The sequence below is a fragment of the Lycorma delicatula genome, chromosome 1 (genome assembly GCF_047948215.1).
Source record: "Lycorma delicatula isolate Av1 chromosome 1, ASM4794821v1, whole genome shotgun sequence".
NCBI classification, from domain to species: Eukaryota; Metazoa; Arthropoda; class Insecta; order Hemiptera; family Fulgoridae; genus Lycorma; species Lycorma delicatula.
In genome coordinates, this window is record NC_134455.1 from 23,036,657 (window position 1) to 23,050,820 (window position 14,164).

The following is a 14,164-nucleotide window of genomic DNA, read 5'->3' on the forward strand; positions in this document are numbered from 1 at the left end:
AACAGAAAAAAATAATTAAATAAGAATCACTACATTACAGAAGTACCTGGTTCTATATCTTTTGCTATTATTTTTTAAATAAAAATTTATACCATAATATTTTGGCTGTTCTATATTGGTGACCTTTGGAATGTCGTACAAGAATCATGGGCCTTACGCATGATAAATTACAGCATCAACTGTCTTTTAACATTAAAATGTTTTTTTTTTTTTAATATTACTTGTAGCTATCTACATTAGTGGCATAGAGCATTATTATACTTAAAACATATAAAACCCTATGTCCCTACCATAATGGAAATGCATAACTTTTTATAAATTTCAGAGACCTGTATTGCTGTTATTTATTTTAAAATAATATTTTACTACTTGACAGTCATAACAGAAAAAAAATGTTTAATGTACATTAATCTTATTGATATTCTTAGAAAATACACAACTGAAACTGATATTTCTGTTATTTGAGTACAAAGTGAATGACCAAGAATGAGTAGATCGTTCTTTTCTTTTCCAGACTACTAGCGCTAATTTATTATGTTAACAAATTACAAAATTAAGCAATGCTACACAGTGTCTAGCACAATGCACAATGCAGTGTCTAGCATCACTCTATTGAGATCTGAAATAAATACAGTGGTAAAGGACTTTGGGGACAAGATTTTTTTTTTCCATCCAAGATGTAATTGAACTCAATATTGCACTTATTTAAAAATATGATATTAAATCAAAATTTATAAAATATGAACCATGGCTAAACCATGGGAGAGTTGAGTTCAAGATAATCAACATCACAGAAATACCCGTGAGGGCTCTGGGACCTTGTACCATAGTCAGCTGTTAATACACTAGTGAAGCCAGCAGCATACCTCAAGCACTATGTTTGACATTGATTGAAGATTTCTGGCAATCCTCTTGCATATATACTTACTAAAAATTTTATCTTAAATAACTAGCAACCAAAACAGAAACAGTAAATGATTAACTTACCAAGTACTACCTAAAATGTTTTTTGACACAATACATCATCCGAAATATTTATACGAATCAACATATCAATTTAAGATAAAAAAAAAATGGATGCTACAAAACAAATATTAATAAAAGCTGCTTCCTATCCTATAGATTTCGGAGGTTAACTGCTATTATAGAAAAATATATATCATTAATAATATAATTAGCTCTGAATATGGAGCAATTTGAATAAGTAGACAGACATGCAGTGCCAATCTGAGGTGTGGTAAGATACTGTCAAACAGGGAGAAACGATAACATTTATTCAAAGCTAAAAAGGTCATTGTAGTACAGGAAATATTAGCTACTTGTAAATAAGCAGACATATTCCTTATGTAAAAATACATGCTTTTGAAAAGCTGTAAAAGGGGACTCGCATATATCAGTTTAAGTCAGCATTTTTGACTTAACAGCGTGATATATCTTTACATATTCTGTGAGTCTACATATCACTAATCATTAATTAACGTTTTGAACTGAAATGAATCTGTTTTTGATAATCAAGAACTTTAATAAAATTATTGAATATTTTAATAATAATTGTATTTATAATGATAATAATAATTTTAGGTTAGATGACCTATTAGCTACTTAAATTTTTTTGCAAAGGGTTTATGATGCTACAAAAGCAGTTACTATCTTCTCCATGTCAAGCAGAAAACTTGAGCGGATCTCTCAAGGGGGAAGCTATGGTTTGTTGTTTAGGGTCATTCCCTGACAAGTGGACCAGGTCCCCAGTTGACCGCCTCCAAACTTCATCAAATTTAACGTGGACATTCATTATGGTCTTAAATGACATTTTACCAAATTTTAGCTCTATATCTTTTTTTTTTGTTTTCCGTAGGAAATGGGAAAATTTGCCTCAACCAAACGCCCAGCAGCCCGCACATACTGGGTGTGTGGGGTTCACTGCTTATGCGGTGGAACCCACTAAAAACCCACTTCCTCACACAGGGTGGTGCTGGGATTGACGTAAAGGCATAACATCAGCACCACCTATGTCACAGTACACTTCTCATTCACATCAATATTTAAACTCAATATTTACAATTAATAATATATACAGCTCAGAATTAATAATACATACACTATAGCTATGCTGGCCTCAGACAACAGGAAAACGTCCCGTACGAGCCATTGGTGACAACAATGCCGAGGCATCCCAGCCACCCACCCCTGAAGGCTGGCGTCCATCGCTGTCCTCAACTGACATCTGCGTTGTCTGCCTTGCGGTTCTCTTCTATTGGTTTGTGCTGTAGCACCCTTTTAAACCACTGAGCACACACAGTCCATCCCTCACCAGAAGAAAGCATCAACCGTATGACTTCCCCTGGCAAGTTCAAATTGTCACGTAGTATCTCCTGCATCTGTCTGGGGCACACAAAGATGTGCTCCACCATATCCACATCATCATAATACTGGCACAGTTCTGTGCACTTCTTTCCGATCCTACAGAGGTAGATCCCGAACAACCAGTGACCTGACAACCACTGAACCGTCCAGAAGTCAACCTCTCTATACAGTCTATTGACCCAGGCAGCCACCACCAGAATCAAGGTGTAGGTCCAGTGCCCTTTCTTCGCACTCTGCCACCTCTCCTGCCAGTCAGCTAGCAAGCGGCCCCTTGCTTCCTCTCTACCATCTGTGGCTCTATCTCTTCTCCCTTTGGCCAATAGGTCCAATGGCGGCATACCAATCACCGCCACTGATGCATCCAATGATACCGTCTGGTAGAGCTGTGCCACTCTTATCGCCAGCCTCCTACCATACTGGTGCTGTATACAATATCATCAATACCACAGTAGACGCCAGCATTCTGCGCTTGATTGTCTTAGGGCTCCCGGCATTGGCCACAAGCTTCAGCAATGTCGAGGACATTTTTTCCACCATCATGACAACTTGCTACATGTGAAGTGAGAAACCTCTTGACCTATGGAGCACCACTCCCAAGCATTTTGCCGCTTCCTTTGGAGCGATCATTTCTCCGTCGATGTGGAAAGCAAAAGGGGGTATTCACAGCCTCCCCGTCATTGCTACAATTCCAGTTTTCATATCTGGCAGTTGCAGCCCTTGTGTCTGAAGCCATGATTTGATCTTCTCAATGGTCCTTGAATCCACCTTCTCCAGCTCCTTCCCCGCCACTACTACCACCAAATCATCAGCGTATGCCACTAATTGTACTTCTGGCAACCACTCCTGCCAAATGAGGTCGTCGTACACCACATTCCATAAGATTGACCCCTGTGGCACCCCACGACGACCTTCTCCCCCTCCACAGACGTGATACTCAAGTTCCTTTCACTGAGGTACAACTGCATCATCCTCAACAAATAAGGTGGAATGCTATTGCTGATTTTCTGTGATCTCATGAAAAAAGGATACCTACTGATAATGTGTACATACATGCAAAAAATTCTAACTCTGACTTATAATTTTGAAGGCAATAATAAAGCTAGAGATTTCAGTTTTAATACTTTCATTTAACATTTTATGCTGAATTCAAATGTGTTGTTTATAAGTTTCTTTTAGCACCTGGTTTTGCGATATAGCAGGTGAAATTTAGCTAAAAGGTTGTTGTGACATTTTTTCAGTCAAAGTTTGTGCTTATATAAATCCTTATGTGAAACTTAATACTTTAATACTTTATACTTTAATTGGAACGAGACTTTGTAACCTGAAAACGGGCATAATTGTGTGTAACATCCTAAACTTTCAAAGCAACTGGAGGCTTATGTCAGAAGATATTCATTATCAAATTAGGTCAACATTTTTTGGCTTGTTTGACCTACCTTTGAAAGCTTATATCTCAGGTATTCCTTCTTAGATTTTGTTAGTTTTATAACAGTTGGAAAGCGTAACTTTTAGACTACAAAATCCATGCAGTTAGTTTTTGACCATTGTTTATAAGTGGCAGAACGTAATGTTTATGGATTAAATGAATACTTTCTAGTAGAAAGTAATGTTTTATTAAATAATATCATCCATCTTGCTGCCTGTTAATACAAAGTTGCTAACTGTATTAGCTGTACCTTGCCTCCTATTGAATGCAGAGAAGACATTTTTATTAATTATATCTGTTATGACAAGCATAATTTTTAAAAATATTTATTACACATGCACAAAAATACTAATATCATAAACAAAATGAAATATAGTCGTAGTAGTAATAACAGAGTGCAATAAAGTATTACAATATTATAGAATACAGCAGCTTCAAAATAAAATAAAAATATCTTAAGTAGTCAGAAACGCTTTAGCACAATACTTTTAATTCCACTTCAGCTTAAATTGTTTCTCTATCATAGACTGGATGTATTCTGAATACATATATTGTCGTCCTGGTGATGTCATTAATGGTGCTTCAATAATAGCAAAAATGTGCTGTTCTGGAATTCAGAGAGTGTCCTTTGTAGGGAGCCAATGATAAGAACTAGCTGCCCCATGAGGGTGCATGAAACTAATGAGGGCATCATGTTTTTCAAAAGATATATCATATATATTTCCAATCCATCAAGTATTATCATACATGCAAGCCATGTATTGGCCTTGTTGCAAGCTGGTAAATGATATGACTTGAGTAGGCTTATCAGTTTTATAAACATCAGCTTTAAATACTGAAGTATCATTTGAGACTCTGCTGACTTGTATTTTAGCTTTGCTAACTGGCTTTCCTGTTCAGGTAAGCTGTTCTGTTCAGATTCTCTTAACTTCTCTTGGAATAAAAAAGAACCTGATATTTTTTTTGCAAAATTCAAATAAGTCTCTTGGTGTTAATATCTGGTCTTCTGTAGATCGCTGAAGGCTGACATGTGTTGCTAATCTCTTTGTAGTACCTCCAATTCCATCACAAGGTGATTTTCTAAGGCTAGTACCAAAGAAGTTTCATTCAGCTGTTATCCAAAAGCTTTTTCATGGTGGGACAAATTGATAAAATTCTAGTATTGAACAGCTAGCTAAACCATCACTGAAATAGTGTATATGCTTTATTTCAGTTACTGTTTAAGGATTTGATCAGTTCAGTAAAAATATATGAACAGCAATGATATCATGGCGCAGACAATCACTGACCATGCAAATAATAAGATTCCAAAGCTTGTTTTTATTGTAATAAACCATCAATGGATGCACTGTAGCTTGACTGTTTTCCCAATGGAATTCTTGAACAGCATCTTGCACAACAAATGAATAATTCTCAGCAAAATCCAGCAGGATAATGGTATGATTATCATTTAAATTTTCCTTCAGTTGTTTTAAATATGAACTTTGATGTTTTGAAATAAAATGGTGGCTAGTCAGGCAAAAAACCCTTTAAGGAGAGCTCTTCACTATAAAATTTTCCATAGTCGCCTGTTGTGTCTTAATCTGTATAAATCCATTACTTAAATTCTATTAGTTTCTCCACATCACAATCTTTAAGCTCATTTAATAAATAGGATTCCAATCCAGTTTTTCCAGGACAATGTTCACAATGTTGGCATGCAATCCTAAGATTCTAAGCTGTAGAAAGTTTTCTAGTCATCTTTGATAGATATTGCAGCTTTCATGAACTTAACATTTTGATGAATGGTATTAACACAAACTGAATATATGCCAGGAGCATCAACTGTAATGCACCACTTTTGTCTAAGTTAACATAATTTTGAGAAGTCAATTTCATGGCCAGAATGTGTGCAATAAGCTATGAACATCTCTTTTAAATTGCACAGAAATAGACATTTCTGCATGAAGACGTTTTCACAACTGATATCCTATCGAAACAAAAAATCTTTCTTTCCTGGATAGATTCAGGAAAATTCACCATCTACAAAACATTTGAGGTCCCGCTGTCTAATATCATACTTCAATTTTTTTCCTCCTTTTTTTCTGGTGTCGCCAAAATACTAATGTCAGATTTGAGCTTTTTGGCCTGCTTCACTATTCGCATCAAAACCTGGAATTCATCAGCTGCTTCCTCGATACTCCAGCTACTGGATGCCAATGTTAAAAACTGAACTTGTGGGCAAGCTGAGATCAAAACTTTCGCTTGGAGGTCTTCAATCAGGATATCCAGATCTTTACATCCTTGATACTGCTTACTCTTTAATGTTTGGATTACATCACTCAAACCAGCAGCAGCTGCTGTTTTAATAGCAACAGCATCTTGTGCACTTCTTTATCTTCTGCTTTAGGTAGCCTTTTGAATCCCATTTGCTGACATACTTAAACTTCAAAGAAAAAGATTCCAAGTGATGACAGTGAGGAATCGATTCTTCCAGAAGCCTCTAGAATTTCCACATCACTAGATTTCAATTCTGGTTGATTATCCTTTGGTAGAATCTTTCTACAGCCAATTCTTGTCTACATTGTGGGCATAACTTTTGGCCTGGTCTGAAGTTATAATTTGTTGAAACTTTTAACTGGTCAAAAGAATCAATATCGATAGGCCACAATCCTTTTGTGAATTTGTATGACTCTTTTCCAAATGGAAAACATGGAAAATGCAGTACTTCTGTAGGAATTCAAACTTCATCAGCAAAATAGCTTTATGATAGACTGGTTTGCTTGGCATTTTTCTCACCACCCCATCCCATTCGGTCACCCTAAAACATAAGACCAAAGGTCTGTGCAAAACACAGTTTAGCGACCAGTGTCCTAACTAGCTCCTAGAGCTAACCTAAAAGCGTGAGCGGTATAAGCGTGATACCATACACCACACGCTTGCTGTGTCCCACTGCCCACTTGTCATATATTACTAATATGAGTACGCGCATCCTGTCAACTACTAAAACATATATGACTATCAATAATTATTTATCTCGTCAAAGACAGCAATTCACTCGCCATGCCTAGCCTGCTGAATGTCAGCAAGTACCAGTCCACCATTAAAGTGCTTGGAGCATTAATCTGGCTGGTAGCCAGCCATATCTCTCAGTTAGCTTCCTACAACAGTGTGATTGGAGTCTCTTCCCTTAGGTAAACTATTGATGTTGGTTGAACAAAGCAACCGCATCAAGGAACTCCCACACGGTCTGACAATGCGGCTCTCGCCACATTGACTAGCTGCTTGTGAATGCCAATTTTCCCCTTGATCTCCAAGTTCCAGGATGGTCTGAGTTCTGCACCCCTGAGAGCTGGGCAGTCGAACATCATGTGTTCGTTCGACTGGACCTCCCCTTTACGATAGGAATATATGTCACCATCTTCATTAAAACCAGATCGCTGCTGTAAAAGTTCTTTGTCCATTGCTGATAGTTCTTTCACAGGCAACAAGAAAGCTTTTCCATAATTAAATGTTGAAGATCTGTAGCATTCAGAGGCATCAGCTTGCCAAAATGACAGTGGCCAAGAACTTCACTCATTTTAAAATAATTCAAAACACAGTTGGAGATAACAATAAATGTCACAACTGATTACAGAAGTTATTTACTAACAACTATGCTAATTTACAAACTGTTGATGCTTACATACCCTTTCTTAAAAATAAGGAACATTCTAGAATGTTCTAGAAGAAATGGAATTTTCCAGAATATTCCAAAACTGTCTATAATGTTCTGTAGAATTGAGTTTTTTCAGAACATTCTATAAATTTCTAGAACATTTTAGAAAATGGATTTTTTCAGATCAACCTAAAAAGTTCTACCGTAGTCCAAACTTTTGTGGAACACGTAACATTTTTTTCAAGATACTGTAAATTTTAGAACATTTAAAAAAATGTAATAATATTCTGAAACATTGAATATTCTCCACATTCAGCTGATTTAATTAACTAAAACTGTCCACAGATTAAAAATCTGTCACATGAAAAAGATTATTTATCTTTGAAAAGCTTTCTTACCTACTACAATAAACGGGTCAAAAAACAACACACACGAATTATGTTGTTTAAAAGTTGCCCTTTCCACCTATTATGAAACTAACAAAATTTGACAAGGTATATCTGAAATATAAGCCTTCGAAGATCGACCAAAAATCATGTTAAAAAATTTTAGACCAAATTTGGTGATGAATTTCTTCTGATATAAGATTCCAGTTGCTTTGAAACTGCAGGATTCTACACATAATTATTCCCCTTTTCAAACTGCAAAGTCTCATTCCAATTAAAGAATTAGAAAAGGAAATATATAAGCTCAAACTTGACTTCCTAAATGTTGTGACAATTTTTTCACTGAATTTCACTGCTATATCTCAAAACCAGATTCCAAAGAAACTTGTGACTAACATAATCAGATATAGCATAAAAAGTTAACCAACAGTATCAAAATTTGAATCTGCATCTTTATTATTGCTGTCAAAACTGTTAATAAAAGATAATCATTTTTACATGTGTCCACAAATTGTAAGTAGCATCCCTTTTTCAAGAGGCCACAAAAAATCAGCCATAGCAGATAAAGAGCTGTAATTTGGTAAAATGACATTTCAGACCATGGGGAACCTTCACCTAAAATTTGATGATAATTGGAGATGATACACTGGGGACTATTTTCAAAACTTGACCACTTGACATGGAATGGAATAATCAAATCAATATAATTTCAGATTGTTTTTTTTTGTGTATAGTTGTGTTTCAATATGAAACAAGTGTGAATTAAATTACCATAAAATCAAGAAAATCAATACAGAAAATATTACTAGTGGCTGACATAAATGTGACCATGATATATTAATGTATTTTTGAGTGGGATTCAATATCACTCAAAAAAACTAAAGCAAGAGTTGAATGTGATTAACATTCTTCAACAAGCTGCAGTCACAAAATATATATAGCCATGTAGGATAATCACTGTCTCATGGTCACAGAGCATAACAGTAATAAGTACAAATTTGATTCTGATCAGTTCAAAATATTATGATTATTAATTAATGAATAATAAAAACAATGATGACACCCAGGTTCATTTCAAAATTTCGGACTGTTAAGTTAAAAGATATATCAAAAAATTAATAGTTACAAGGAAATTCAACAGGCTCCTTCTTAACATACTTCAATTAAAAACAACTGAAAAACTGCAATATTCAAAATATACTATTTAAAAGTATATTAGCTTTGATGGTCAGTAGAGTTTCATTGGTCATATTTTCTTCTTGTATTTATGATTTTACTATTACTAACCTGAATTTTTGTTATATATTTTAATATGTGTACTAAAATATGTTTATATTTTTTAATCACCCACAAAATTGTTTCAATAAATTTTTTTTTATGTACTAATCATTACCTTGTAACAGAAATATGGAAATTTTTATGTATTAATATAAACTATAATTCCTTTCTTTTTATTAATCAATTTAGTATTGTCATATTATTAATCACACTTCTCTTTCAGGGGGATTGTGACAACAGAACACTGAGCAAATATTAGAAAAAGATTGCTTTGATTATCTGTACAGTAACAAACCTACACATTATACATAATCTGAATGAAAGAGCTATTGATTAATTAAAATAAAACTAATTGTACTAAAACATAATCAGTAATGTTCAAAATGAAAAGTACAGATGCATGTTTGACATTGTTTACAAAATTATATCGAAGATTTTCAAATGACATAACCTCTGGAAATATATTCTTCACAATATCTAAGATTGATCCAAATGGGCAGTTGACAGGATCATCTCTTACATCAATCATCATTTTGCCAAGAACAGGCTTAATTAGATCAGACGAAGTCAGAATGACACTACAATGTTTTCCTTATTGCAGAGAGAGAAATTTATAATTTATTCCATCATTATAATATAGAAGCTTAAGATATTAATACTGGGGAGTGCTAATGGCATAAGTAACGTTTTTGTTCTTGGTACTAAGGCACAAAACTGTGAAAGATATATCAATAATAAACATAACTAAATAATTCTAAAATACTGCATCCATGTCCACTGTTTGGTTTAAAATCAGACACTCAGCGCTGCCTATGGGCAGCTTTAGTATTAAGAACATTCTGTATACTATTCAGACGAAGTTGGACTGTAATAGAGTAAGCATGCATGCCAGTACGGCCTCTGCATCATAATAATATAGTTAAATATTGTTAATCTTATAAATATAGTATATTTAGTTATCAATCAGTGTGTAATTATTTTATTCTTAATACAGTCCATTATTCTGCTATTAATGTACAGCCTGTTACATTGACCTTCCGGCCGGATATTTTTTATTGGTGGTCCGAACCGGATATTTTTTATTGTGTGCAGAACATAGTTTGCGTTTAATATATCGTAATAATATAGTTCGTAATATATCGTATAATATAGTTGCGTAATAATATCGATAAGAAGTGCGGTTAATATCCATCTGTAATACAGTAATTAAGGGACAGTCTTCGCAGCGCCTGTTTAATTCGACCTGGAATGCAGACATCGACCTTGGTGATAAATAAACAGCCATTTCGTCGTGACCTTCAAGTCAGGCCTCCTGCTGCCAGTCGCTTATCTTATTTGTTTCAGATAAGTAATAACAAATTGGAAATTATTAGTTCCTTATTTACGTTCCTATCTATGATATAGACTTACATTTACATTCGGTCATTTGATTCCTTTATCATTCACATTATTATTTCTTATTTTCCTATAAATCTTTAATTTACATTGATAGTTATATATACAAGTATTTTATAAAAATTACCATTATGTCTCTTGAAGTAGAAATTACAACTTTGTAAAAACAACTAGGAGTATGTAAGGCTCAATTAACACGCATAAAAACATTTGTCGATAAATGTAATAATGAGACACCATAAAGTAACATTAAAGTTAGATATGATGCAATGCCAAATATTTTGATAATTTTAATAAAATACAGAGTTTGCTAGAAGTACAGGATGAGAAAAATTACGAAACGCATTTAGAAGATAGGTTAGATTTTGAAGACAATTATTATGAAATTAGGGCGCAAATGGAAGAATATTTAAAGGAAACATCAGTTTCAGAAACCCAGCACTTCAACTCACACCAATTTTGCATTAACGAAAATAAACCTTCATTGAAATTACCAACTATCAATTTACCCCGTTTTAACAGTACGTACGAAAATTGGATGCCTTATGCAGATGCACTCAAGGTATTGGTTCATGACAATAAAGATGTTAGTCCAATTCAGAAATTCTACTATCTGAATTCTACACTGACACATGAAGCAGCTCAATTAATAAAAAAACTTAGCTGTTACTGATGCTAATTACCCGGTTGCTTGGAAACTGTTACAAGACCGATACGAAAACAAGAGATTGATTGCATCGGCTCATGTTAGAGAAATAATTAATATTAAGTTAGTTAGTAAGGAAGACGCCAACGAATTGCGTCAGTTCATCAATACGGCGATTAGTAATTTTAATGCTCTCAATGTTCTAAATATTCAAACACCAATTCATGAAGTAATTTTAAGTCAACTGTATATAGATGGATTAGATGCAAAAACCAAACGAGAATGGGAATTAAAAAATTCTGCACAAGATTTTCCATCTCTCAAAGATCTTTTTGAATTTTTGGAAAATAAATGTCAAGCCTTGGAGGCTTTACCCTCTTCAAGCAGTAATAAACAAAAAACAGTGTATGAACGGCAAAAATATAAACCTGTTCAACATTCTAACTCGTATGTTGCTACTGAGTCCAAAGTTTGTAAATGTTGCAATCAACCTCACACTTTATAAAAGTGTTCAAAGTTTAGTAATTTAAGTGTTTTTGATAAATCTAAGTTTGTTAAGGATAAGAAGTTATGTTACAATTGTCTTAGATTAGGTCATTTAGTAAGGAATTGTTCCTCTGGAGGCTGTCGAATTTGCAAGGGCAAACATCACACCTCATTACATATAAGTTCACAAAATAATTCGTTTAAATCTAATAGCAATAATGATTCAGATTCAAACCAGAAATTTTCTAGTTGTTCGCAATACAGTCCAGCTTCACATCATAGCTCTTCTAACACATATTGTTCACTCAAACCAAGAGTGCAATAGAATATTCTTCTTTCTACAGCGATTGTTAAGGTCCAAGATAGTCAAGGAAGATTACAACCATGTAGATTGCTATTAGATTCAGCTAGCCAATCAAACTTCATTACTGAAAACTGTGTTGAACGTTTAGGTTTAAGAAAAACTTGTCAGTCAGTTCCAATTATGGGTATAAATAATACTCCTACTAAAATAAATTATAGTGTAGACGTACAATTATTTTCTACTTATAACGATTTTAGTGCATATATTTCTTGTTTAATGTTACCACAAATAACTAGCAATATGCCATGCAATTTTATCAACTACAAATCATGGAATCTGCCTTCGAATTTGAAATTATCTGATCCAGAATTTTATAAACCAGGAAATATTGACATGTTAATAGGCGCTGAGCTATATTTCGAAATTATGAAATGTGATAAAAGGGTAAGATCACGTGGGTTTCCAGTTATCTTTGAAACTGAATTAGGATGGATTCTATTAGGAAAATATCCATCAGAAAATACCTCTTCAAGTCCTCAAACCACATGTTTAACATTAACAAATGATCAGCTTCAACAACAGCTCAAACAATTTTGGGAATTAGAAGAGTTGGTTGTTCTACCCAAGGCTAAGGAACAAGACGAGTGTGAACAGTATTATCGGAACACAACAACCCGAGATTCTTCAGATCGTCTTATTGTCAGACTTCCTCTAAAGCCAGATCATTTACCTTTAGGAGACTCATTTGATCAAGCAAGTTTGTGATTTCAAGCGTTAGAGAAAAGGCTTCCAAGGAATCATTCACTTTGTCTGGAATACTCAAAATTTCTTCAAGAATATAAGGTCACATGAAGCCAGTGCCTCTTCAAGGTAATGATTGTAAACAACAGTTCTACCTTCCTCATCATGCCGTTTTTAAGCAAAATAGTACCCCAACTAAACTTCGGGTAGTTTTCGGGAACTTCTCTTAATGACATCCTAATGGTTGGTCCTACTGTACAGCAAGATTTATTTTCGATTATGGTAAGATTTAGAACTCATGCTGTTGCGTTTACAGCAGTCATTGAGAAAATGTACCGCCAAATTAAAATTCATCCAGATGATTGCAGCTTACAACGCATTCTTTGGCGGGATTCAAAAAATTCAATGCTATGAGCTTCAAACGGTTACTTATGGCACTGCCTCAGCTTCATTCTTGGCTACAAGGTCCCTACAACATCTAGCAGGAGAAGAAAAACACACGTACCCAAATGCAGTCAGAATTTTATGTCGTGATTTCTACGTGGATGATTTAGTTTCTGGAGCTAATGACATCAACACAGCTCTGGCTATCCAATCAGAGTTAATAGAGTTGTTAAGGTCTGGTGGATTTCAACTGAGAAAATGGAGTTCTAATCATAAATCACTTTTAAATTCATTACCTCAAGAACTTGTAAATACAAAAACATCAATTCAGTTTGAGAAAAAAGATAGCATTCAAACTTTAGGCTTTAAGTGGTTTCCTCAATCAGATGTGTTTTCTATTTCTTCCAAAATTCCACCATTTACAGACGTAGTAACAAAAAGAGAAGTAGCGTCTACAGTAGCTTCCATTTATGATCCAAATGGTTTAATCAGTCCTATTGTAATCTCTTACAAAATATTTTTGCAACGATTGTGGCTTAGTGGTACTGGTTGGGATGATAACTTACCATCATCATTGCTCCAGAAATGGCATGTTTTGGTGTCACAACTTTCTTTAATTGATGATATTAAAATAAATAGAAGAGTTATTATCAATAATCCTACAGATATTGAAGTTCACGGTTTCTGCGATGCATCACAGCATGCATTTGGTGCTTGTCTGTATTTGCGTTCTGTCAATTCTGAGGGAGAGATTTCAGTTCGACTACTTTGCTCGAAATCTCGTGTCGCACCAGTGAAAACTGTCAGCATACCACGGTTAGAGTTGTGTGGCGCTTTACTGTTGTCAAAATTATTACGAAAAACATTACCAATCCTGAATTTGTCGATTGAAAGGGTTCATCTTTGGACGAACTCCAAAATCTGCTTGGCATGGATCTCAGCTCCTGCATCGAAGTGAAAACGTTCGTTGCGAATCGAGTTTCGCAGATTCAAGATCTAACAGACGTCAATGACTGGAAACATGTAGCTTCGTCAGACAATCCTGCTGATATCATTTCCAGAGGGCATAGATAAAGGCATCTGGTGGTGTGGACCAAACTGGTTGTATTTACCCTCC

General features: G+C 34.6%; 1 protein-coding gene across 6 annotated transcripts in view; it reads right to left on the reverse strand.

The window, feature by feature from the left end:
* Window positions 1–14,164, reverse strand: part of LOC142331595 (uncharacterized) — a 93,148-nt gene that overhangs the window by 58,143 nt on the left and 20,841 nt on the right. The gene's annotated exons all lie outside the window — the stretch shown is intronic.